Source organism: Malaya genurostris, chromosome 2 (assembly GCF_030247185.1).
Source record: "Malaya genurostris strain Urasoe2022 chromosome 2, Malgen_1.1, whole genome shotgun sequence".
Lineage (NCBI taxonomy): Eukaryota > Metazoa > Arthropoda > Insecta > Diptera > Culicidae > Malaya > Malaya genurostris.
Genome location: NC_080571.1, coordinates 119,078,660 through 119,105,284, shown reverse-complemented (window position 1 = coordinate 119,105,284; position 26,625 = coordinate 119,078,660). Strand labels below are relative to the sequence as shown.

At 37.6% G+C, this 26,625-nt stretch overlaps 2 protein-coding genes across 3 annotated transcripts in view; one reads left to right on the top strand and one right to left on the bottom strand.

Moving 5' to 3' along the window:
• LOC131431617 (probable serine/threonine-protein kinase clkA) overlaps nucleotides 1-19,294 on the bottom strand; it is a 65,962-nt gene extending 46,668 nt beyond the window's left edge. For both annotated transcript variants that reach the window (XM_058597439.1, XM_058597440.1), the window contains exon 1: nucleotides 18,980-19,294. The gene's annotated coding sequence lies outside the window, so the exon portion shown is untranslated. The remainder of the gene's footprint in view (nucleotides 1-18,979) is intronic.
• LOC131431623 (uncharacterized) overlaps nucleotides 1-26,625 on the top strand; it is a 51,385-nt gene that overhangs the window by 21,630 nt on the left and 3,130 nt on the right. The gene's annotated exons all lie outside the window — the stretch shown is intronic.

The window sequence follows — 26,625 nt, the reverse complement described above, 5'->3', positions numbered from 1 at the left end:
TGTGTTTGTGTTTGTGTTTGTGTTTGTGTTTGTGTTTGTGTTTGTGTTTGTGTTTGTGTTTGTGTTTGTGTTTGTGTTTGTGTTTGGTGTTTGTATACGATACAATTGATTTTCTGCTTCTGCACGAAGTCTTCAGAGATTTCAACTGGTTAGTTTATGAAATTATTTCAATGTCAATTTAAATAAAAATAATACTACTTCTGAGGTTTCCGACCGGATATGTGGCGTTTGTTTGAAAGATATTAGTATCTCGCAGAAAAAAAGGTTTTTCCCTTTTAATGTTGGCGAAGTACTTCTACTAATGGAATTTTACGGCACGCTTTGAAGGTGTCACATCGAATAAAAAGTATTCGAGAAAGTATATGCATAACCTTTTTTCGACTTTGGTCATGTTTCTTCTTAGAAAAAATGCGTCTCCTTAAAGGATATCCTACACTTTTCCGAACAAATAATATATTGCAAGCAAAACGGAAACTCATGCTAACAAGCTAGATGTAACTTTTACCTTATCGCAGTATAGTCTGAGCTTCCCTGAAAGAGCACAAGAAGGCGGACCAATATAAACACCAGGCACGGATTCCAACGATCGAAATGGATTGCTGGAAATTTTATTCCAAGACTCGAGCCCTGATAAAAAAGTACAGTGTGTCACACAACTATAGGGAGAACTTTTAAGACGTTCTATGACATGTTTGTTTAGAGAATGTTTTTGTAACAATTTAATTGGATACCCTTCTTTAATGACAAATTCAAGCCTGTTGGTTTTTAAATCAAAGCATTTTGAGTAGATAAAATTCATCATCAAATCTTAGCATGAATCTGTTGTAAAAAATATTCAAATAACATTTTAAAATATCACTGCCAAAAACATAAACCGGGAACGAACCGTAAGCTTCACATTAGAGGACGGGTATAGCGTGATGGGATAGTCGATGCCTTTCACGCAGCCCGCCTGGGTTCGATTCCCAACCCCGCACATAGGGTCAGAACGATTTTCTGGTCCGAAGAGGCGAATGACCTAAGATGTTAAAGCCTCTATAATTGAAAAAAAAAAAGCTTCACATTGAATATCAGTTTCATAAAAATTCTATGTATGGATTGTATGGTAAATGCATATCAACAATAATTTTTTCGAAGGTATTGTAAAGCATTTTGATTATATCTTTTCATGTATAGAAGTAAATGGGAAGTAGGAAATGTTGTTGTGGGAAAATTTCAATAAGTGCGAAATTTTGAGGATAATTATGGGACACACTGTATTTGTACTTCTCTGAGGCTGGGATAGAGAAGTGGATCAGGTTAAACAGCAGTGTGGGAACATTTGTATTTTGGGTTACTTTAGCTTTAAAGTTTGTTTAGCTGACCCCTGTGCAAAGTGGGATTATATGTTGTGCAGTGCAAGTGGCAAGATATGTCACAAGTAAAGCTGGTCTCACTTTCACCTTGTCTCACTTACCATTTTAGTGTTTTTTTTTCAATCAGACACTTTTTTACCAACAGCTGTTTGACACCCGGCGAACGACCACAATTAGGTTAAAACCGGGTCAAAATAAACGATATAACACAAAACAACTGTTTGAAAATATTTCTCAACTGAAGCACAATACAAAGGTTGATGTTCATATGTACATGCAATTGAATATTTTTATATCCAATATTTATTATATTATTATGTAATATGTGCAGTGGATTGCAACACAATTTCGATTTGATTTGTTGGGCAAGCCAGATGCCAGGCCATAGAAAATAGACATCTAAGCACATACATACTTTTTTTGAACCTGTCTAAAGCATACAAGTGAAAATTGGTTAAAAATCACTGTTGCTTACGATTTTATACCCATGAAAAACCATTATATGCAAGTTCGAACGCAAAAGTCCATAAGCGATTGCTGGGCTACTGAAAGCGCCTCTATAGGCGAATTTCTACTTGATTATAGCCTTGCTAAATAATTTCAATCTCCATTTGGATGTCTGTTCTCTGTTGTTTAGGTTTCCGGTTTTGTCTCTCGTTTCACTAATATCAATTTTAGAATCACAAAATTTAACATGATCTTGAATGTAACTTTGTGTGAAATGCGACACCTTAATTATTTGTGTCTTTAACGATGTAATCACAGGATTTTTTACTTGATATTTCAAAGGAACAGTGGTAAGTTGACATGTTTTTGATTTTGACTTGTGCCTTTCTCATATAGAAAGATGGCGGAACCGATTTTCACAAAGTAAGATTCAAATGAAAGGTCTTATAAATTTTTAGAAAATTCCTGATATTCATCTTGATTTAACTTCCGGTTCAGGGTTTACAAGGTGATTAGCGTAAAAATTACAATTTCAAATTACTTACTCGCTTTGCTCAGAGATGGCGGGAATGATTTGTACAAACTTAGATATAAATGAATGATCCAATACAAAATTCCTGAATTTCATTAAAAATCTACTTCTCGTTCCGGAAATATAGGGTAAAGTGTGTTAGAAATTTTTTTACCATCACTTAAAGGGGCGAAACAAAATAAATAAACAATTTAATAAACTGTCTCAAAATCGGTAGCCATTATCAGTGGACGACCAAACAAACCGATTCTGGCTATTCTTTTGAGTATCGAAAAAAATAATATGAAGAATACCACAGCATCATATATGAGAGTTTGATTGATATGAGAAATGCTTCATATGGTTCCAGGAGGTTCCAGTGATTGAAACAGGCTTGAAAAAATATGAACCTATCATCGTTATTTTATTAATTATAGTGATATCGTTATTTTATTAATTATAGTGATTCATAGCAATTGAAGAATGATCAATTTTATCTGAATTCATTATCTGGTTGGCGTCACCTCACTTGAGATGATCTCGATTGATGACACAACGTAACTTCAGCTTTATTGTCCTGTAATTTTGGTTAATTGCCCTACGGACTTTCTTTTCCCTGCACCAAAGCCTGAGTCATATTGTATGAAAGAAAGCAGTGAAAGTCCATTAAAGGCTGTCCCAGAAAGTATGGATGCAACCAAAAACCACTGCCATTTCGCAATGGTTCAGAATCTGTCAATTTTTATGGTTGCGTCCTGTTGTTTACACTCTTCTCTAACTACTTGTGCAGTTGTTTATTCGTTTTCATTAGTTTGTTTCGAAATGCGTGGACTTTCAGCAGAACAACGTCGAAAAATTGTGTACAAATGGTGCACAGAACGCGGACTGTTACTGAGAAAGATAGCAAAAATGGAAGGAACAAGTGAAAAAGCCGTGCGAAATGCAATCAGGAAGTTCGGTGAGGATAACACCTCTGAGGATAAACCGAAGACGGGTCGAAAAAAAGGTTCGGCTAACCCTCAGTTGGATAAACGTATACTGAAGGCGTTCGAGCAAAAGAAGGAGGTTTCAGTTCGGGATGTGGCAAAAAAAGGGGCACTTCGAAGTCAAATGTTCTTCATGCTAAAGAACGTTTGAATCTTCGAACCTATAAGAAGCAGAAACAACCAAAACATAGTCCGAAACAAGAAGCATCGATAAGCCGAGGGTTCGAAAGCTGTACAATACGATTCTTGCTGGAAATTTGAACTGCATAATCATGGACGACGAAATTTACGTGAAACTCGATTACAATTCCTTGCCGGGACCACAATATTATACGGTGTGAGAAGGGCAAGTGTTAAACCAGTCCGAGACATCGGTTGAAGTCGAAAAATTTGGTAAGAAAGCTATGGTCTGGCAAGCAATTTGTAGCTGCGGTCAGATTTCGAAACCTTTCATCGCCACTGCTTCAATGAACAGCGAAATATACATCAAGGAATGTTTACAAAAACGACTTCTACCCATGATTCGAAGCCACAAGGATTCTGTTGTCTTCTGGCGAGATCTTGCTTCTTGCCACTACCTGAAATCAACGGGAGAATGGTATACTACCAAAAATGTCACTTTCGTCCCAAAAGACATGAATCCACCAAATTGCCCACAACTTCGACCAATTGAGGAATTTTGGGCATTAACGAAGGCAAATCTTAGGAAACATGTCTCGGCAGCCGAAACCATTCAACAGTTCGAAAAAGATTGGAAAAAATGTCAAAACTTGTCGCCAAGAAGTCTGTACGGAATTTAATGAGGAACGTTCGCAAGAAGGTGCGCCAGCTAGTCTACAATGGCTAAGTAGCAAATGTTGAGAATAATATTATGTTGTTGTAGTCTTATATTATCAGTATATCGAATAAAATTTGAATATATAACACTTGTGATTTATTTATAGCGAAATCAAAGTGCGTCCATACTTTCTGGGACAGTCTTCAAGGGGACACTCTATGAAAAATCGATTTTTTATTTATTGCTCTAACGAATAGTTATATCATCTGAGAACATCGTTACATCGCCTTTAAATATTAAACAGTTTTAAAGTATCTGAGGTCAGAGTCGCCGAAAGGGGAGGGGACTATCACCCCAGGCTCGAACTTTGTGTATCGTTGCGACCGATTCGTCATACGAATAACCTGTCTAGGGGACTTCACCGACATATTTAGGTGATGCAATTCATTCGAGAATGAAGTGAAGCAGAAATGCCAAATTCCATAAAAGGCATGTAATGCCCCAGAACATTGACTTCATAAATCTTGAACTCTGATCTCTTCGGACGATATCGTGTTAACGGGAAAATGACTTTTTTAAACCAACCTCGGATGATACAACGATTTGTAAAAACTGAATTTTTTTCTTCTCAAACGTATATCTACAGATGATATAAAAGTAATTTTCATGTCTTTTTCTGTTTTTGAACAATCACATAAAGAAAATGGAATAAATAACAGAATCTAATATGCGTTTAGAACACTACATTGCTTGAAATTTAATGAAGAAACGGAAGCGGGTGGGACTTGATCCGAGAAATATATGACCACAACGTACATCCGCTTATCGACTGAGCCACAGAAAGACAAATGGTACATCTAATTTTGTACAGTTGCACTAACTAGCCGAATATTAGCTTACACTTAGCGTGGTAAGGTGACGAGAAATGTATAAAACTCATTCAGTTGTGATGTAAAAAACTGCTGATAGAAAGCAAAATGCGTTCAATTCATGGAAAATAGACTTTGAACGAATACAATATTTCGAGATAAGCCAGTTTTTTGAGTCGAGATAATGAACGTCTTAAGCTTTACCAGTGATAACCTTGCAACATCGAGCCGCCAAAGTATGGGCAATTTTTCTTCTTTCCTACTAAATACTCGAATTTTCAACGAGCTAGTTCTCAGTTCTGGTGAATAAGCCTAAAACTCCTGAATTACAATTTTTTGTAAAATTTTCATTTGCAACACTTTCAACCGTTCGTTTTATTCTTCCAATGTTTTATTTTTAAATTTTTTTTTAGCGTTTCAAATGTTTTGTGTTGAAATTTTACCTCTACAATACAATAACTGGAACAATATATCTGTTCTATTTTAGTTTATTTTAATTCAAATTTAATTGAAATATTATATTACTTCAACAATCATTATGACGCTGTACACGAAATAGCATTGGACAATCCCTCGCCACTTTGTTTATGTTGTATCTTGGCCGTCAGTGGATGTATGTCTCATTTTTATAATTGATTACTATCCGGAAAAATAATCAGAAATGGATCAGAAACGTAGCGCTGTTCGTTTTCACATCTAATCCAAGTAAGTCGATAAAACAGAATCGCTTACGTTTGGAACGACAGAAACCAAGTACAGTGTTGTATAGTAAACAATAGAGCGATTTCGAAATAAGTGACCAAATGAACAAAAGCTACCGACGAAATAATACAATTATTGTTGACTTCAGGCAGTGTAAAATTCAACCTTCGATACGAGAACTCGAAGGTTTCAATGAAACAAGACAATTAATGTTTTTTACATCCAATTTTATAAAGAATGGGCGACATTTCATTTCGCTAAAGACAATAACAATGTTCACTATATGGAGCATGAATATATCAAGTACAACATACCAGCATAAATCAAGTAAACCTAGATTTCTCACTGTATGGAGACACTGACACAGCATCTCTAGAAAGAAACGAGTGTACTTTTCTCCATTATTTACTGTGGTAGTGGCACTAATTACCGTTCTCACTTACACTCTCACATTCACTTCAATTACATGTCACTTCACTTGATTTTCCCTATTACCAGTATCACGCATAGTGAAGTGATCACTGTAGTGGAAAAAACTCATTTTTTCAACGAAATGTTGATGGCGTGATGTTCAGAATGACATCAAGTTCATCCAAATAATTACTTTTGTCTTTGAAGCGTCTTCCGTAGTAAACACCTAAATTCACTTCACTTGATTTTCACCGTGAAGTGATACCGATAATAAGGGTCACAATCACTTCACTTGGTTTTCACCTTGTAGTGATACCAGTAATAAGGGCCAATGTTAAATGCGCAGGTAACTTTATACATACATTTTAGAAGCACTTACGCACCCATTTTGCACCAGACGATGCTTTTGGTGCCACGGGTTGCTCAACCACATTACTATTACACTGAGGAATCTAGTTGTGTTTTATCTATGATACCAGTGTATATGAAAGATAGTGCTATAGAAGTGCGTTTGAGTGATCTATCTTCAAGCCTTACTGACCCGATTTTTCGCAAAACTATGTCCCAGTACGGAGAGAGTCGACAAAGAAGTGTTGAAGAACTTTATCCCCGGTATTTTAAACCACGTACTTTTGTTATGCATGCGCTTGAAGAAGGCTATACCTTCTTATGTAATATTCGGCCAGGATACAAGGGATTCGTGTAAATCCCTTGTTACATACGATAATCAGATGGCCTAATGTCAATATTTGCAAAAACGGTTCATTATGGTGAGCCATGTGATTAACTGAACAAGAAGCCAAAGGACAGCTATTCTTTTTCCACGCCAACCCCATAACAGTACTTCTGTGATAGTCATTAAAAACTATGAAACATCCTCAACGAAACCAGTTGTATCATATGTAGAACAAAGTACGTCAGCTACAGCTAACAACGCACCCAACGCCTGTACAAATAAAAGTAATAGCGATGACGAGCCAATAATGGTGACACCGAACAATGAACTATAGCGTTCATTCGCTGAATAGCAATGAAAACGTCTCTCCTCCAAAGAAGAAGATAACAACGAGATCCAGCAATAAAAAATAAATAATCGGCCACGAGAAACCGATATAAAAGCAGTGATTGTATAACGATTTAAAATAAAATTCCTAAAATCAAATTTAACAATTCTAGAATATAATTCATTGATTTCCAGTTGCCAAGCATGGACAAAAATTATATAAAATTCATTCGAAAACTCATGAGAAGTAATAATATATTATTATTCACTTATATATTAATATGATATACACTACATAAACTAAATATTTTGAATGAACATCTTACAAACCAGTTGTAAATCCATATAAAAAAGATCTTGTTTGAATATTATTTAGTTCATTTATAAAATGATACATAGTTGGAATCTGTTAGATGAAGTATTATCATCAGGCCAAAGGTTTTGACCTGTAACAAACAATGAAAAATTTCTCAATAGGCGAGAAAATCAATTATAATTTGGTTACGAATTGAACGGTGCAAGGTCATTTCACCGAAAGCCATTTCGCCGGATGCCGTTTCGCCGAAAGTCATTTCGCCGAATGCCATTTCACTGAAAGGGTTATTTCGCCGAATTCTTCAATAGTCTTCATATCGTGATTGTAATTGATTTGAAATAAAGACAAATGAGAAATGATAATGTTTACTTCCGTTTTATTGAACTACAATAGTACTTCTGAAATAATCCAGAAATTATTAAATGATGGTAGAAATCTACCACTTAATTCTTCTAATGTAAATAATCAAAACACGGGACCGCATTGCAGTTCATCTTCTAAGGAAAACAATTTATTAATAGGTAGATCGGCCAAATCATCTTCTTCTAATGGCAGTCTACCAACAAATATTCCTTCAATGCCATTCGCTTCTTTAAATGAAGTTGATTTATGCGATATAACTGAAAATAAAACGATCTACCTACAAGATCACCTTTTTCAAATGATCATCCGAATGAATTCGACTTGATCACTTTTTGAAGCATTTCAAATCGGATGGCAATTCGCAAATAATATTATACTGAATTTAACATTTAACAGTAATGTTAAATAATTATTTAAATATTTTAAATTGGAATGCTCAATCTTTGAAATCGAGTGAAGATGAATTTTATAAATTTTTTTAAGTTCACAAAATTCATATTTGCATTGTGACAGAAACTTTTCTTAAACCAAATGTCAAGTTGAAAAGTAATCCACATTATGTGGTTCATCGATTTGACAGGTTTACTGAAATGGGTGGTGGAGTTGCCATTCCAATGCACCGGTGAACAATTATATTTCTTTAAAGGCGATTTGCAAAAACTCACAAGATATCGATCGAAATTTTTCGTAATAGGGGACTTAAATTCTAAGCATGTCCAGTGGAATTGTAGGCAAAATAACAGTAATGGTAAAATACTTCATAATCAACTCTCAGCTGGTTACTTCACAGTTCTTCATCCCAGTAATCCGACTTGTTTCTCTTCCGTGAAAAACCCGCCTACAATTAATCTGGTTCTAACAGATAAAAGTCACATTTGTAGTGAACCGATTACACATGCTGACTTTGACTCAGATCATCTTCCTGTAACATTCAGACTTTCCAACGAAGCTTCAATTAAACCAATTAGTTCTATATTCAACTATCATAGAATTAATTTGTTGGATTACAGATCTCACATTGAAAATCATGTGGATCATGAAAATATTTTAGAAAATTCTGCGGACATCGACACAGCAATTGATAATTGAATCATTACATTATCGAAGCTAGAAATCTTTCAGTTCCCAAAGCTCAAACTAAATCAAATTCTCCTATCATCGATGACAATCTTCAACTGCTCATTCGGTTGAAGAATGTTCGTCGACGACAATATCAACGTTCTCGTGATCCTGCTATGAAAAACATAGTTAAGGATTTACAAAAAGAAATTTACTCTTTTGCGAAATGAAAATTTCGCTAATGAAGTTGAACAAATTAAACCATATTCTAAACCTTTCCGGAAACTTTCTAAGGTTCTTAAGAAACCTCAGAAACCAATTCCTGCTCTCAAGGAAGGAAATCAAATACTTCTTACAAATGGCGAAAAAGCTCAAAAACTTGCTCAGCAGTTCGAGAGTGTACACAATTTTAATTTGAACGTTGTGAGTCCTATTGAAAATGAAGTCTCACTGAAATATGATGTTCAATGATGAAATTAAGTCAATTATTAGGAAACTTAAAAACATGAAGGCTCCTGGTAATGATGGAATTTTTAATATTCTTGTTAATAATCTTCCCGATGTTGCCTTGAGACTCCTGGTTAAAATTTTCAACAAGTGTTTTTAATTAGTGTACTTCCCAAACAGATGGAAAAACGCTAAAGTAATTCCTATCCTCAAACTTGATAAAAACCCAGCAGAAACATCAAGTTATCGACCAATTAGCTTACTTTCTTCTATCAGTAAACTTTTTGAAAAAAATATCTTGTTGAGAATGATGACTCATATAAATGAGAATTCAATTTTTTTACCAGAGCAGTTTGGATTTCGTCATGAACATTCAACTACTCATCAACTTGTAAGAGTAACGAACATGATAAAAGCAAATAAATCTTCTGGGTTATCCACTGGAGTTGCACTTCTAGACATAGAAAAAGCATTCGACAGTGTTTGGCACAAAGGTTTAATAGCAAAAATGTCTGATTTCCAGTTTCCTATTTATTTGATCAAAATGATTCAAAATTATTTAACTGATCGTACTCTTCAGGTTAGCTATCAGAATTGTAAATCTGAATTGCTACCCGTACGAGCCGGTGTTCCGCAGGGTTCGAGCGTAGCTTCAATCTTGTATAATATTTTCACTTCTGATCTTCCAAATCTACCCGTTGGTGGTCAGAAATCGCTATTCTGTGACGACACAAGTCTGTTAGCCACAGGTAGAAATCTAAGAGTGATCTACAGTCGCCTACAAAGAAGTTTAAATATTTTCAGTGATTATCTTTCAAAATGGAAAATTAAACCAAATGCAGCAAAAACGCAATTAATTATCTTTCCTCATGAGTCAAGAACTTCTTTTCTTAAACCAAACAATAATCAAATTCTCAAATTGAATGGTTTGGAGTTGACATGGTCTGATCAAGCTTTAACGTATGACAAAAAACTCACTTTCAAGGATCACATTGAAGGAATCCAAGCAAAGTGTAATAAATATATTAAATGATTATATCCTCTTATAAACAGAAATTCTAAGCTCTGTCTAAAAACAAATTGTTAATTTATAAACAAATTTTCAGACCAGCCATGCTTTTTGCAGTACCAATTTGTTCAAGTTGTTGTTCCACTAGGAAGAAAACGCTTCGAAGGATTCAGAATGAAATTCTGAAAATGATTTTAAAGCGTCATCCCTGGTTTAGTACAAATGAGTTACACAGACTCACAAATATAGAACCATTAGATGTAATGTCACATAATATTATAAGCAAATTCCGACAAAAATCGATGCAATCTTCAATTGAATCGATTCGCTTTCTGTATTAGTTAGCAAGTTAGTATATCAGTTCTTTTTCCCCATTACACAATACAAGTAGGTTTAGAATTTTCCCTTACAAAAAATCTCAGAATTGTGGAAGCAAATGATGACCTCATGGTAATAACCAAATCATATATATAATAGGGCTGAAAAGTCACCACTTGTGGCTGAACACCCAACTTAAGTCCTAGTAATTTAATTTTAACTCATATTCCAATAAATAATTATTTAAAAAAAAGACCTAAATGATTTTTTTTTCATAATCTTCCAAGGAAACTTGTTGACTTTATTAGAGTATCTAACAGGTAATTGTTTGTGGTATTTTCCGATACCTCAGTGCAAATGAACCGCTCATTCGGACCTAACTGAAGTAAAGAAACCTAGCTTTGAATAGATCGGGCGAACGAGCCGGTTACAGATTTGTATGCAAGAGGCGGCCAACTCAGCTGGCGTCACCGAGTCATCTTGGCTTCGGTTATGTGGTTGCGCCACATTCAATTATCCAGGAGACATAAAAACAAATAGATAAATTCGGCGAAATAACCCTTTCAGCGAAATGACATCTTCGGCGAGACCACTTTCGGCGAAATGGCATTCGGCGAAACGATTTTCGGCGAAATGACCCGCTCCCGAATTGAACATGATTAAAAAATATTTCGTAAGCCCACTGCACTCAACCACTGAAAATATTCCGTATTTTTATGTGTCGGTTTTTCACGATACGCTTTGTGCGACGATTCGTTCAATGCATTTGGTTGGAATTTTGTGCACCTTATTTTGGCAGAGAATTTCTCATTGATGCTTGTTCATACAAAACATTTTAGAAAACTTCAGTTTTGAGTTATTTTTGGTTACCTCATACTACTGAATATTTTATCATAAATTGTTGACTATATTTCCAATGGTGTAGAGAAAAATTATGTTGCTTTGTTAAATACAACAAGAGATATTCGAGAGTAAGTTCTTCCCATTCTTGGACAGAGAAAATTTAGAAAAGGTGCCCCATAGTAAAGTAAGTGGTATTCACGATAAAAAAAGACAAGACGCGCTTGGAGAATATCGTGTTTATAGACGAGAAACTCTTTACCGTACAGCCGTTTTTGAAGAAGCGTATTTAAGAAGTTTAGTTTTTTTTTTTTTTTTCATAAATACGTTTATTTCATAGGCAATATACATAAGTTTTTCTTCGCCGTGGCATCCACAATACATAGTAGTTTAAACCTAATACATTTCGAATATCATATTAGAATGTTGGTACTCATTAGTTAATCTAAACACTGTTTTTATCAAGCGAGTTGCTATTTTAATTACATTAAATAAAATACATTTATTTTGTACATGATCTTATAACTATTTCAGGATTGTTTGTATCAGTTCACCACTTATATTCAATATCCTATAGTTGGCTATTGGTTGAACTCATGGAAGAGAAAACAGTTTAACATAAAATAAAATTTAAATTGGAACTCCAATGGATTTAATGAAATGATAAAGAAGTTTCATGTATGGAAGGTCACGACAAGCAAGAATGTCGCGAACTGGGACATTGGATAGTCTACCTTGGGTACGCAAGGAATTTATTAGTTGAGATCTGACATCACGAAACTCCACGCATGTCCAAACAACATGGTCAATATCGCGGTAACCTTCGCCGCAAGCACAATGATTAGTCTCGGAAAGTCCAATTCGAAGGAGATGTGCATCTAACGTGTAGTGATTGGACATGAGTCTGGACATCACACGAATGAAATCTCTACTCACATCCAGTCCCCTGAACCATGCCTTTGTCGATATTTTAGGAATAATTGAGTGCATCCACCGACCCAGATCATCTTTATCCCAAGAAGCTTGCCAGCTGGCAAGTGTTCTTTGGCGAGACGCGCTATAGAATTCGTTGAAAGCAATCGGTCTCTCATAAATTTCACCCTCAATAGCACCACGTTTGGCTAAAATATCGGCTCTTTCATTGCCTGGAATGGAGCAATGAGCCGGAACCCAAACTATTGTGATTAGATAATTATTATTCAATATGTCGTTCAGACACTGTTTTATTTTACCCAAGAAAAACGGTTCATTTTTGCCAGCAGCGTTTGAGCGAATGGCTTCAATTGCACTCAGACTATCTGTGAAGAGGAAATAATGGTTTGGAGATAATGTGACGATTACATTCAAGCTATAATGAACTGCTGCTAACTCTGCTATATAAACAGATGCAGGTTCTTGAAGCTTGAATGAGGCCGAAACATTATTGTTGAACATACCAAACCCTGTCGCTTCTTCCATTCGCGATCCGTCCGTGTAAAACATTTTCTCAGAGTTAATATGCCTGAACTTACTTGAAAATATTTTTGGGATTTCCATAGAGCGTAGGTGGTCCGGGATTCCACGCACTTCGCGCTGCATGGATGTGTCGAAAAATAAAGTTGAGTCAGGTACATTTAGGAGGCTGACACGGATAGGAATATATCTTGAAGGGTTGATTTCCTGTGACATATGGTTAAAATATACTGTCATGAATTTTGTTTGAGATCGAAGCTCGACTAGTCGTTCGAAATTATTAATTACCATGGGATTCAGCACATCACATCTTATTAGCAGGCGTGATGAAAGCTCCCAAAATCGATCTTTTAATGGAAGAACTCCCGCCAGAACTTCAAGACTCATTGTATGTGTCGAATGCATGCAGCCTAAAGCAATTCGCAAACAACGGTACTGAATTCGCTCAAGTTTGATAATATGAGAATTTGCAGCGGAACGAAAACAAACGCATCCATATTCCATCACTGAAAGTATCGTTGTCTGATACAATTTTATTAGATCTTGCGGATGAGCACCCCACCAAGACCCTGTTATTGTTCGAAGAAAATTTACTCTTTGTTGGCATTTCGTTATCAGATACCTAATGTGTCCTCCCCACGTGCATTTGGAATCAAACCACACCCCGAGGTATTTGAAAGTCAAAACCTGTTCGATTATTCTTCCCATCATATGAAGCTGAAGTTGCGCGGGATCATGCTTTTTTGAAAAGACGACCAGCTCTGTTTTCTCCGCAGAGAATTCGATACCAAGATGAACAGCCCAAACGGACAATTTATCTAAGGTATCTTGCAATGGTTTTTGCAGATCAATAGCTTTGGATCCAGTAACTGAAACCACGCCATCATCTGCCAATTGTCTTAGTGTACATGGGGTTACTAGACAGCTGTCAATGTCATTCACGTAAAAATTATAGAGGAGCGGACTGAGGCATGAGCCTTGCGGGAGACCCATGTAGCTAATTCTGATTGTTGCCAAATCGCCATGTGAAAAATGCATGCGTTTCTCTGACAAAAGGTTGTGCAAATAATTATTTATAACCGCTGGGAGTCCATGTTGGTGGAGCTTGTCTGAAAGAACATCAATGGAAACTGAATCAAATGCTCCTTTAATGTCTAAAAATACAGATGCCATTTGTTGCTTTTGAGCGAAGGCAATTTGGATGTCAGACGAAAGTAATGCAAGGCAATCATTCGTCCCTTTATTTCTACGGAAGCCAAACTGAGTATCTGACAACAAACCGTTCGTCTCGACCCAAGTGTCGAGACGTCGTAGAATAATTTTTTCGAACAATTTTCTGATGCAGGACAACATCGCAATGGGTCTATATGAGTTGTGATTGGAAGCTGGTTTCCCCGGCTTTTGAATGGCGATAACTTTCATTTGTCTCCAGTCAGGTGGAACAATATTTTGCTCAAGAAACTTGTTGAACAATTCCAACAAACGTCTTTTTGCGAGGTCGGGCAGATTCTTCACCAAGTTGAATTTAATTCTGTCCAATCCAGGAGCGTTATTGTTACAAGACATGAGTGCTATGGAAAATTCCATCATTGAAAAGGGGCTATCAATGGAATCATCATTTGAAGAAGACTCCCTAACAATGCTATGCGTAGGAACGGAATCTGGACAAACTTTCCTCGCAAAATCAAATATCCATCGATTCGAGTACTCCTCACTCTCATTTCCTACGTTACGATTCCTCATTCGTCTGGCCGTATTCCAAAGAGTGCTCATTGAGGTTTCTCTTGACAAACCTTCCACAAAATGTCTCCAATAGCTGCATTTCTTAACCCGAAGTATGTTCTTGTACTTGGTTTCTAAAACCAAGAATTTTTCAAAATTCTGAGGAGTTCCTCCTCCTCGTTTTAAAAACGTCTTGAAAGCATTTTGTTTCGCGTGTTTAGCATCTGAGCACTCTTTGTCCCACCAAGGATTTGGAGGTCTTCTGTTAGACGATGGACCAAGAAATCGTTTGGTTTGGGCTTGTTCTGCGGCCTCCAGAATCGAACAAACGAGGAAGTCATATTCTTCAAGTGGGGGAAGCTCTTCCATTGAAGTTAAGACACTTGAAATATTACTTTGGTATTTAATCCAGTCAATATTTTTTGTCAAATCATATGGAATATTAACTGAATTAGCAATGCCTTTGTTACTGCTAATTGAGATGATGATTGGTAAATGATCGCTACCATGTAAATCAGGAAATACTTTCCAGGTGCAATCTAGTCGAATTGAAGTCGAACAAAGAGATAAATCTAATGCACTTGGACGTGCAGGAGGTCTTGGGATCCGTGTCATGCTACCCATATTTAGTACCGTCATGCTAAAATTGTCGCAAATATTATATATTAGAGATGATCTGCTATCATTGTAAACGGAACCCCACATCATTCCGTGCGAATTGAAATCTCCTAAAATCAAACGTGGAGCAGGAAGGGCTTCGACAATTTCATTAAGCTGTCGTTGTCCAACTTGAGCTCTTGGAGGAATATATACCGAAGCAATGCAAATGTCCTTTCCTTTAATGTTTATTTGACAAGCAACAACTTCTATACTAGAAGTCGAAGGAATGTTTAATCTATAAAAGGAATAACATTTCTTAATTCCTAAAAGCACTCCACCATACGGGGAGTCTCTGTCGAGACGTATAATGTTAAAGTCATTAAAATTTAAGGCTATGTTTGATGTAAGCCATGTTTCGCACAAAGCAAATACATCACATTTTTGACTATGCAACAAAACTTTAAATGAATCAAGTTTTGGCATGATGCTTCGACAATTCCACTGCAGGACAGTGATTGAATCATTTGCGGCGGATGATAAATTATCCATCAAATGATACAAAACCTGAAAGAGCTGGCCATTGAGCTGATAACTGTTTCAAAAAAGTTCTAGCTATTGGAAGGAATGCTGTTATGATGGTCTTTAGAGGTTCAGAAATATTGAATGCAGCGAAAATCCATTCTACAATTTCCGAAAATTTCAGTAATCCTGTTGGTGAATGTGAAATGGAGCCCACTGGATTATTGTCTTTTCTTGAGCTAGTTCCTGGATTGGTTTGTGAATTTGACAAACCAGGAGGCACAGTTTTTGGTTTTAAATTTGGCTTTTTAGCTTTAACACGGGGATCTTTTTTTGAAGGTATAATTTTAGGTGTCTTTTTTGGTATTTTGTGGTTTGTTAATCTCCTCTTAACAGACCCTTGAGGAGTGACAAACGAGGTATCTTCACTATTTCCGTCAGAGTCAGATTCCTCTGGCTCCGCAAGATTTGAAAAACCGTTTTCGGTTTCCAAAGGGGAGACATGTATGACCGTTTTGAGCATTTCTGCATATGTGCGCTTAGACCGTGCTTTTAAAGAAAGCTTCATTTTGTCTTTACGCAGCTTAAATGCAGCGCACACTGAAAGATCATCATGAGGGCTTTCCCCACAATAAACACATTTTTCAACATCTTTATCGCAAAGATTATCCTTATGAGGCCCTTGACATTTGATACATTTGGACTTATTACTACAGTAAGTAGCTGTATGTCCGAATTTTTTACAGTTCGTGCAATTCATAACATGCGGTACGAAAAGCCGAACAGGAAGACGAATTTTATCGATATAGACATGGCTAGGCAATGCAGATCCGGCAAATGTTACGCGAAACGAATCTGAGGGACGATAAGACTTTTTTCCATCGACAATAGATGCTGAGTACAATTGTTTGCACTCGAGTATCTTAACTCCCTCAAGCATGGAGTTTTTAAAACGGCCAACTCCATTTTTAAGTAAATCATCTGCTGTCAGACTTGCTTCAGTCACAACACCGTCAATTTCTACCTCCTTCGATGGAATGTAAACTCGATATTCAATAGCAAATAATTTACAGGTTACAATATCGTTTGCCTGTTTCAAGTCGTTAACTACAACTCGAATTTTATCTCTATTAACCTTACAGATTTCTTTAACTTCAGAGAAATGTGATGTCAAATCCTTTGTAATTTGCATCAAGTTTAAAATCTTTTCTTTTTTTCGAAGATAGACTATCCATGGCCCAGTGGTACCCTGTGGATAATGTTTAGCCCTCGGAGTATTTAAACTTTTACTAGTATCCGGAATCGGATTCGGATGATCTTCCATGAGATCATCCATTACATTAAATTTTTTTTGTAAATTAATAATACCAAAATAAAAACTTATGTTTAGTAAAATTTCAGATATAAGAAATAAAAAATAAATTAAATTAAATCTACCTTGTAGCTGATGTCTCTGTTCCTTTATCGTGAAGAACGACGTGAAGCTCTTCCAACGATTTCCAATTGGCAGTCTTTTGCTGTTTCCAATTGGCAGTCTTCTGTTGTTTACTGCTATCTCAGTTGCTCTGCCGTCGTTGTGAACACCACTGCACTTGCTGTACCTGACCCCAGGTACAGTGCTTTTGCTCTTGGTGGCGATCAAATGCGATGCTTGCAGTGTAGCACCTCGCGATATATGCCGTCTCTTTTGATCCTACGCAGCGTACAAATTCTGGTACCTGGTAGATCAGCACTGGGTTGCTTTAGCACCTCTGTGCCTTTGCACCCCTTCGTCTTCGCACCTTTATGCGATGGCACCTCTGTGACTCGTCACTTCTATGCTCTCGCACCTCTGTGTCTCTACACCTCTGTGCGTATGAACGGGATGGCCTTCGTTGCTAGCTTTCCAGTCGGGAAACGCCCCGAATATTGCGTTTGCTATGGGCAGTTTAACTACCTGAAGCTTAGAATTGTCTCGGTAGCAGCCGTTAACTCACGAGCCAGTACAATCGAAACACAACCTCTTCGCTTGAATGGTTTTTACTGAATGAAGAAGTTTAGTTGTTGCCAGGAAAATTACGAGCCTATGCCGATGAGCTGACGACGACCAGCTTCGGCGATGCTTTTGATCGGAACCACCCGTGATGGTCGGTTTCCGTTGGATTTTTGGCCTTGAAAGAGTGAAGATCATCCAAAATTCATACCGGGAACCAGTCACAAAGAACGCCATCGAACCGTGGGCACGTCATTATTTCGATCCAGGAATTTTGCACCGCACTTGGAACCGACTCACAAAGCAATGAAAACTGGACTGTGGATTGTGGAACACTTTTCAGGGTTCATTGCGCGTTCGGAATTGACAACCAATTTGCCGAAACCGAACTTTCAAGACTTCACTGTCCACAGCATGTTGGAGGCCGAAATCCAGAAGGTGTGGGAGTCCTGTAGCGACATCCGGCGCTGGAACGAAATATCACAAGAGCTTCAGTGAACCTCGTACAATGCGTTCCTCGATCCGCCAGTGGCGAGTGGTTAAACTCATGTACAAATTTTCAAGCAGTGATTTGTTTTGAAGAAGAATTGATTAAATTTTAAATAAAAAGTTTTTGTTTTTATGAACTTCATCGGTTTGTTTCGATGCATCATTTTCATTGCCGGACCCTGTATAAACGTGACATTCAATGCACTAGTTTTTCATAGAGAATAAAAATAAATCACGTTTCCACAATAATTCCTTGTACGCTTTAAAACCTTCCTTATGTTCGTGTTTCCGTTGATTTCGATTGGAATTTTTTAAGTTGGCATGAATAAATTAACTTTGAAAAATTCACTTACTTCCATAATTCTATATATTTAATACCTGTTACGATCTTATAACATTAGGAATTAGTTTTTCTTTCAGTAATATATTGATTGATTTATTTATTTTCAATCAATTTAAATTTTCAACATTTACCTAGGTTATCCGAAACATATATATTCTATCATAAATACAATCCAGCAAATTCACAACCTACAGAATCCTTAAAGCACTAAACTCAGCCGACATCTAGGAATCAAGAAAAGCAATAGTAGAAAAATAATATCCATTTGATGCCTCGTAATGGTACTGATTTTCCGCAACATCGCCTCCTAATAGAGAAATCACCTTCATTTGATTTTCCTTTGTACCGCACAAAACGTTCTCTGTTGATTCCTTGAATGACTATTCAGACCACATTCATGCATGATTGGCTGTCGAGCCAATCTGCGACACTGCTTTCATAACCAAACGAATTCGATTGAACACTTACATCAAATAATCTAACTGGATCCTTTTGGTAACAGAAGACTGTTCTCGATTCTTGCTGTGATCTTCGCTAGTGATTTGTGATTTATTTTGTTGTTTCAAATAATAACATTTTCTCCACGAATTGTGATTTATGCACACAACAGACAGAACAACGGCAGACCAGATAGATTCCAGCTGCGAATTCCTTTGGCACTTTTTGAAATCTGTTTGAAACTTTAAACCGAACTTTCAAGTGAAAAACTATACTGGAACGACAGGCTTCCCGTATCCACAACACGTTATTTTCCAATGATTGTACTAACGTTCGTCTCGAACACTCACGAAAGACTAACATTTCACGACAAAATGCAAGGATATTTTATCTCAATTCCGGGAAAAGGACTAAAATTACATAGAACCGAGAGCGAGAGAACGAATTCTGGTCACAACAGAGAAAATAGAGGCTCGCAATTCAACAGCCGATGGTGATAAACAAAGACCCGAACGGCGAGACTCACGTGTTTCAAGTGATTATCTCAGCTGAATTTCATACACCCCGAATCGGGATTTGTTAAGGTAGTGTGCACTGATAAGGACAAACCAGCGACAGCCGCTCTTCGCTTGCCACTTCGTGGAAGCCGGGTGCCGCTCTCTCCGAACTTGCGCTTTAGTGCTGTTATGGTTTTCTGGTCAGGAATGCTTGTTACCATGTTCCTTGTCGGATGCTTGCCAGTCATAGGTTGATACTATGATAAAATCGTACCCGGGAACCGTTTTGCCTCGCTTCCGGATATCAGATATGCAAACGAGTAGCAAAAATAGCTGACGTAAGGCAAACGAATGAAATGTCTTTATCGCAGCATGTAAAAGCTAATTTATGGTTGAAAATTGTCGCCTCCACTTGAACCTGTCATGGTCTGAGCCACGTTGCCTCGGCCATTGCTTCCCTATTCATGGAGACGGATAAGATAATAGCGATTTAGTGAAAGTAGTATGAATTCGAGGGTTAGTCTCGGGTACCGAAAGAAAATGCATTTTTCTTAGTTTGAGTGAAACACAAGAATATTTGACACAAAAGGCTATTCTCTTTTGGTCCTTAGGACCGTTGCACTTTCTTTTCAACGGAAATGTGTTGGTATCCGGCAAAAGGAAATTCGTTTTCAGCCCTTTTTTTTATTCATCGTTTTTATGACTCATTGCTCCAGCTTTCCACAATCTTACAAAGTAGTCCTATACTAGGTAAATCCCATCGATATAAACGTTTTTGTTTTCAAGGTGTAAATACAGCACTTCGTATTGCCAACAAAAGACTTGCCTCAATCACAAACAAGGTTTTTGCACTGGGAACGCAGGGTAGTTTGTGGTAGGCAAACATTCCGTTATGCGTTCCCGTTGCTGCCGGATATGAACATATTTCCATCATTTAGATTGATCGATTTGTTTTGATTATCGAGTTCACTGAAGAAGCCGCAGTTCAATTCAACAAAGTATAGCTCGTGTGTTTCGTTCGAGCGTTGCTGAATTATTCATCTTTTTGATCCATCGAATTAAATCGATCATTGAAATCTGCTCGTTTACGAAATGATTTGTATGGCCATCCGTTCAACAGATCCGATCCAATCTATTTTCACGGGTGGATGATTTTGCCGCTGGCCCAATTCAAATCGCCTGCCAGTTTTAGCTGGTAGCTGGAACGAACAACAGACTGAAACTCCGTTACTGAAATGTGTTCGGGTGGCACTCTCAAATTTCTCTGCTACTTTTATGCCTGCTGTAACATTTTCTGGGCAATTAGCATCGCCGTGGAGGCGGACAAAGTAAGTGAGAAAATTATGCGTGATAACTGCAGCGTGAACCCGATTCCGGATGGTAGTCGCGTTTCCGGGGAAATCTGTAACATGAGTAAGTTGTGTGAAGCTCCACTTTGCCACGGCTACGATGCTGAGAGTGTACCAATATATTTTATAATTAGTAGTTATAACTATAATTTGTTCTATTCGATGCAGAAACATATATTGCATTGGTGTTCATGCTGGCTCTCGGGTGCCTCATGTCGTTGCTAATGGTAGTGGGGGTTGCATTGGTAAGCATGCCTATTTGTTTCAGTTTGAAAAGTTTGCACGAGTAGTAAAATTATGGCATTTTGTAATGCAGGACATGCGATTCGTGTTGAAAGTGTTCCGTGGATTTTTATTCATAAATGTAACATTTTTTTTCGGCTGCTGGTTCACAATACTCATATCGTTTTTCGATGCCCATAGCGATGTTCTCATGATATTATGGGGATTTGTATTGCTGCTATGTGTAGGTAAGTAAAATTGTTCAATTCAAGGTTTCAGAGAAATTTTACTGATTTTAATAATACTAAAAGCAATATCTTGGTATTGCATTCTGTGGAAATTAACCTCCTATTTCAACAGATATCGCAGCCGATTCATAGCGTACTAAACTATTGCATGCTACGATCCTTCTGACACTTAGAATTCATTCAGATCAGGGATGATTGCAGTATCAATTGATTCATACTGTCGAGGTTTAAGTTTGGTGCTCGACGTCTTTTCAGTTCTATTATTAACATAATTTGCTTCAGCAATTCTTTGATTTTTGTTGTATGGAAAAATGTAAACTTGCTTCTGATGTGATTTATAATACAAACAGCAAATCGTTTCAATTAAATATTACTTCTATTTTTGTCAGAATTTGCTTAATGGTTAATAGTAATTGTAAGTATATGCAACTTATTTGCACTATCTCTGACGCTTCAATATCATTTACAGAATCCTAAGAATCGTTTTCCTACCTGGTGGGACAACAATTTGACCAAATAGGCATGAGTATTAAAACATTTAATTTCAACTTTTTTATGTTCCTATAAGTCACGATGTGAATAAGAAAAACCTGTTTTAATCCACCTAGTGGTGTAATGATGCCTTTCTCATGTACATATAATATTGTGGTATTCTATTCAAAATTTTTCTCTTCGATTTTTGAAAGAAACCAAGAGATTGTTTGTGTATAACATACAGAACAAAACAGTGCTTTGATTGCGTAGGTCATCCTCAAGAAAACGAAGTGGGTTCACTATTACATGCACTTCCGACACCGGAACCCGAGAACCGGTATAATCAAAGTCGGTTCGAACGGCCACCAACTAACATGACACACAAACTTCACTAGTACGCACTTTAAATTACGATTTAAATGTTTGTTGCATCCAAAAATATTTTAAGTGACGGTGTACAAAATTGAACACACTTTACCCTATAACTCTGGAACCGGAAGTCGGATCCGGATGAAATTCAGGAATTCCGTATAAGACCGGAAGACCTTTCATTTGAATCTAAGTTTGTGGAAATCGGTCAAACCATCACTGAGAAAAGTGAGTGGACCACGTGAGGGGACCACGAGACCTTTCATTTGAATCTAAGGATGTCAAAATCGGTTCAGCCATCTCCGAGAAAACCTAGTGAGATTATTTAACACATACACACACACATACATACACACACAGACATTGCTAAGCTCGATGAACTGAGTCGAATAATATATGACACTTGGCCCTCCGGGCCAATTTACACTAGTCGGTTTTTCAAGTGATTGCATAACCTTTCTATATGAGAAAGGCAAAAATGTTTTGAAACAGATGTTCGAGCCGATTTTAACAAATTTTTATTCAAATGAAGTGTCTTATAATCCCATATGATCCTATTGAATTTCATCGAATCAACTTCCGTATCTGGATCAGAGAATATATTTAAAATTTTTACTTTACATCTCTGGTCTAGACAGTATAAAAATCTAAATTCGTCATTTTTAGTGACGATAGTTCCAGTTTTAGATTCCAAGTTTTCTTCAAAGAATGTTTGCTCAGTACTAAACCTCATGGCACTTTCTGGTCATCCAGTACCATTTCCTTTAATTTTGACATTGATTTTAATCACTGTGAAAACCGACTTTTGAGCTTCGAAAAAAAAATCGATTGTGAAAAGAAGCGGGTTATTTAAAACGGGTTGGTAAAATCTTCCAATTAGCAGATCTTGTTAGTTGATGGTCAACAAACTTACTTCTGTTCCTGATTCCGGAGATAGTGGTTAAAAATTGTGACCTGTGTTTCTTTGGTCACAATATAATTCCTTTGGTCACTGAGTCCTGCTTGTATATAATTTTTGAATATTGTATATTTTTGTTTCTTTTCATTGTCAGTAAATGTCTAAGTAGAATTTAAATGTCAATCGCGTTTCTACTCCGTGTTTACACGTTTGAGTCACGTTTAAGTTCTGCTTAATAGCCTAGGTTGGTGTCAAAAGTAGGGTTTATTTATTTGTTTAATTATTTATTCTATTTATTTATTTATATATTTATATATTTATTTATTCATTTACATTTATTTACTACATATTGATTATTAAATTATATATTATATTCAAAAGTATTTATTTATTTATTTATATTCATCAATTTATGTATATATCTTTGTTATTGTTCAATTCATATATCAAATCATATCACATCAGTACGGTTTGGACCGTGAATCGAATTGCGTGGTGCCTTCTGAATTTTTTGTCGGTGCGGATTTGACGTTATGTTTCGTTCAGTTTGGGTTGTAACAAGTTGCTGACGAATTTCCAAATCCTTATGGATCCGGAGTTCAGTGATGAGAATTTGCAAAAGATTTGATGATGAAACTGATGGTGGAAATTGATTGGTTGATCGATGTTTGAAATTTGCCGGTTACGTTGCTGCAAAAATGTGTATTTGAACTGCAGAGCGGAAAACCTGTTGACAGTTACTGTACCGTGTAATGATGGATTGCGAAGATGAATTTTAATGTCTGACTCAATAAGTGAAATTGGCTAATTATAAAGGAGTTGAACAGGGTGATAATTGTGATGATACAGTGAAGCAACCAGTTGAGAGGAAAATATATAATTAAATTAAAAAGAGAAATTCGGAATCTAACCATCTATAAACGAATTTAGTGAAAGAGCTTTTCGTGATACTGCCGCGAATGAAAGAGTTGGGAATGCGTGCGTACCTGCGCCCTGGGGCATTAATAATGAATGAATGAGCGGAATTAATCAAGTACAACAACCGCTCGGCAAGATTCGGAAAAGTGTTGTTGATGTTCCGCCCACAAACTGCGGTGAGGAAGCGGCTAATGTGTTCATAGTTGGTGTGAAACCGCTGTGGCGGATTGGTCCGAAGGAAAAAAAAATCATATCACATATTAAATAATAGTTAGAAAAAGGAAACAAGTATAGTAGGTACAAATATTAATCAAGACACCAACCAGAAAACGATAATACATTGTAACTGTCATCTGTCTACACACTGTCATCGTCGTCATCATCGTCATCATCGCAGCATAAAATGCGGGGTGGCATGCTTTGAAGGCGGCGGTAGGATTGGGATGGAAAACGGACAGCAAGCCGATAAAACCGCGGGAAAACCCTTGAGCGGCAGCTAGTATTTTGTTGGCCGGGGAGAGTATTGGTTGCAGCACCGTGTCACCTACCCAAAAGTGACAATCCGTTTCGTTCCGTTTGAATTCTGGTCTAAGTGGATCTAAAGGGATCAATTTTTAGTACCGAAGGTATCCCACGAACGTTTTTTTTTTCGGGACAAGTGCAATAGACCGGTTAAGTTTGCCGGATAAATTCATTTGCTACTAGCCGTGTGTGCCTTTGTGTGTGCCTTTGCTGTGAAACGAAGAAAATAGTACGTGCAGTACCACTCTCCGGGTATTATCCTCGGAACGAAGGCCTCCGTTGCTGCTTCAGACAGGCCGAGTTGCTGCGTCATCTAAAGACGAGTTGCTGTCCCACCGCCCCGAAGCCAGTGCCGTCCCGCCCGTCGTCGCCCGCCGAGATCATCAAGTCGACCAACGATCATCACGGCCGCAACGGAGAGCTGAGCTAAGACGTTCACCGAATAAACTTGCGCAAGTAAAAATATTAGTGAATAGATACAATATAGCGTTTAAAAAGTTAAAAATTGTACGGTCTTTTTTTATACAAGATGTGTCGTCCATTTTGTGTATTTTGTTACTTGTTTCCGCCGAAACGATTTACTCAGTGGCCACAGGTTGGAAAGAAAGTCCGCCCCAATAAAATAGTGAAGTGAAGATTCTCCAGGAGACCCAAAAGTTAAACGATCCTGAACTGGTGGTCCGGTACTGAAAAGCAGCCACCAGAAGTGAAACAAAACCACACGTAACAAAATCCCAAAATGGAAATTACTTTACTTTAATTTCGGGAGGGGCCAGGGTTCTTTGGGTACGTGCCTGATTACAATGCAGTATTTTACAGTTACTTTTAATGTACTCACTTACCTTACCTAACAGCTATGGTCCTGGGGTGTCCTTTGCTGTATCAAGCATGCGTCTCTACATAACTCAGTCCATGGCTGCTCATCGCCAGCCACTCAAAGCACGAATGCTTCGTAGATCGCCCTTCACTTGTTCGATCCACCATGCTCGCTGCGCTCCTCTTATTCTTGTACCAGTCGGATTAGATTCTAGAACCATTTTCACTGGAAGTCGTCCGACATCCTAACGACATGCCCAGCCCATCATAGCCGCCTGATTGAGGATGTCCGCACGATGGGTGGTTCTCCTAGCAGCTGTTGAAATTCGTGATTCAAAAGTTCCGTCTTCTATCTACACCCCGCTATAGATGGTCCGTGGCATCTTTCTTTCAAAAACACATACTGTCAACATAGTCCAGCCAACGTCGGCATAGAGAACAACCGGTCTAATGAGCGCTTTGTAGATGATACAATTCATGCGGTGGCGTACTTTTCTCGATCCAAGGGTTTTTTTATTTGAGTCCAAAGTACGCCTTCTGAAACAATTCTGAATTTCTCTGCTTGTATCATTATCGGCGAGCACCAGTGAGGCCAAATACACGATCTCGTCAACCGCCTCGATATCACCACGGTCCATCAATATTCTTGATGGGAGGGGTGCTGTTTCTTCACTAGAGCCTTTTCCTCCTATGTATTTTGGTTTTGACGCATTTATGACCAGTCCGATACGTCTAGCCTCGGCTTTCAGTCCAATGTATGTTTCCATCATCTTCTCAAGGTTACGTGTCACAATAACAATATTGTTAGCGAAGCCAAAACGCTATACGGACTTCCGGAAGATCATACCACTCGTATCGATCTTCGCACTTCGAATCACACCTTCCAAAGCATTATTGAACAAGATACAAGATAGCCTTGCCGTAGCCCTCTCCGAGATTCAAAAGGACTCGAGAGCGTCCCAGATACTCGGACGTAGCACATCACTCTATCTATTGTTGCTTCGACCAATCGGTTCATCAGTTTATCCGGATAACCGTATTCGTGTATAATCTGTTAGCTGTTCTCGATCGAGCAGACGACACTGCCGCTTTGAAGGCAATAAATAGGTGATGCGTGGGTACGTTGTATTTACGACACTTGTGGAGTACTTGTCTTATCGCGAATATGTGATCCGTAGTGGCGCGGGCTCCAGTAAATCCCGCTCGGTACGACTCTACGAATTCTTGGTTATTGGTTGTAGACGACGGCAAAGGATTTGGGAGAGTACTTTGTAGACGGCGTTCAGCAATGTGATTGCGCGGTAGTCGCAACAGTCAATCACATGTTGCGGTAGTTGCTAGTGCACCGCTCTAGCCAGTACCT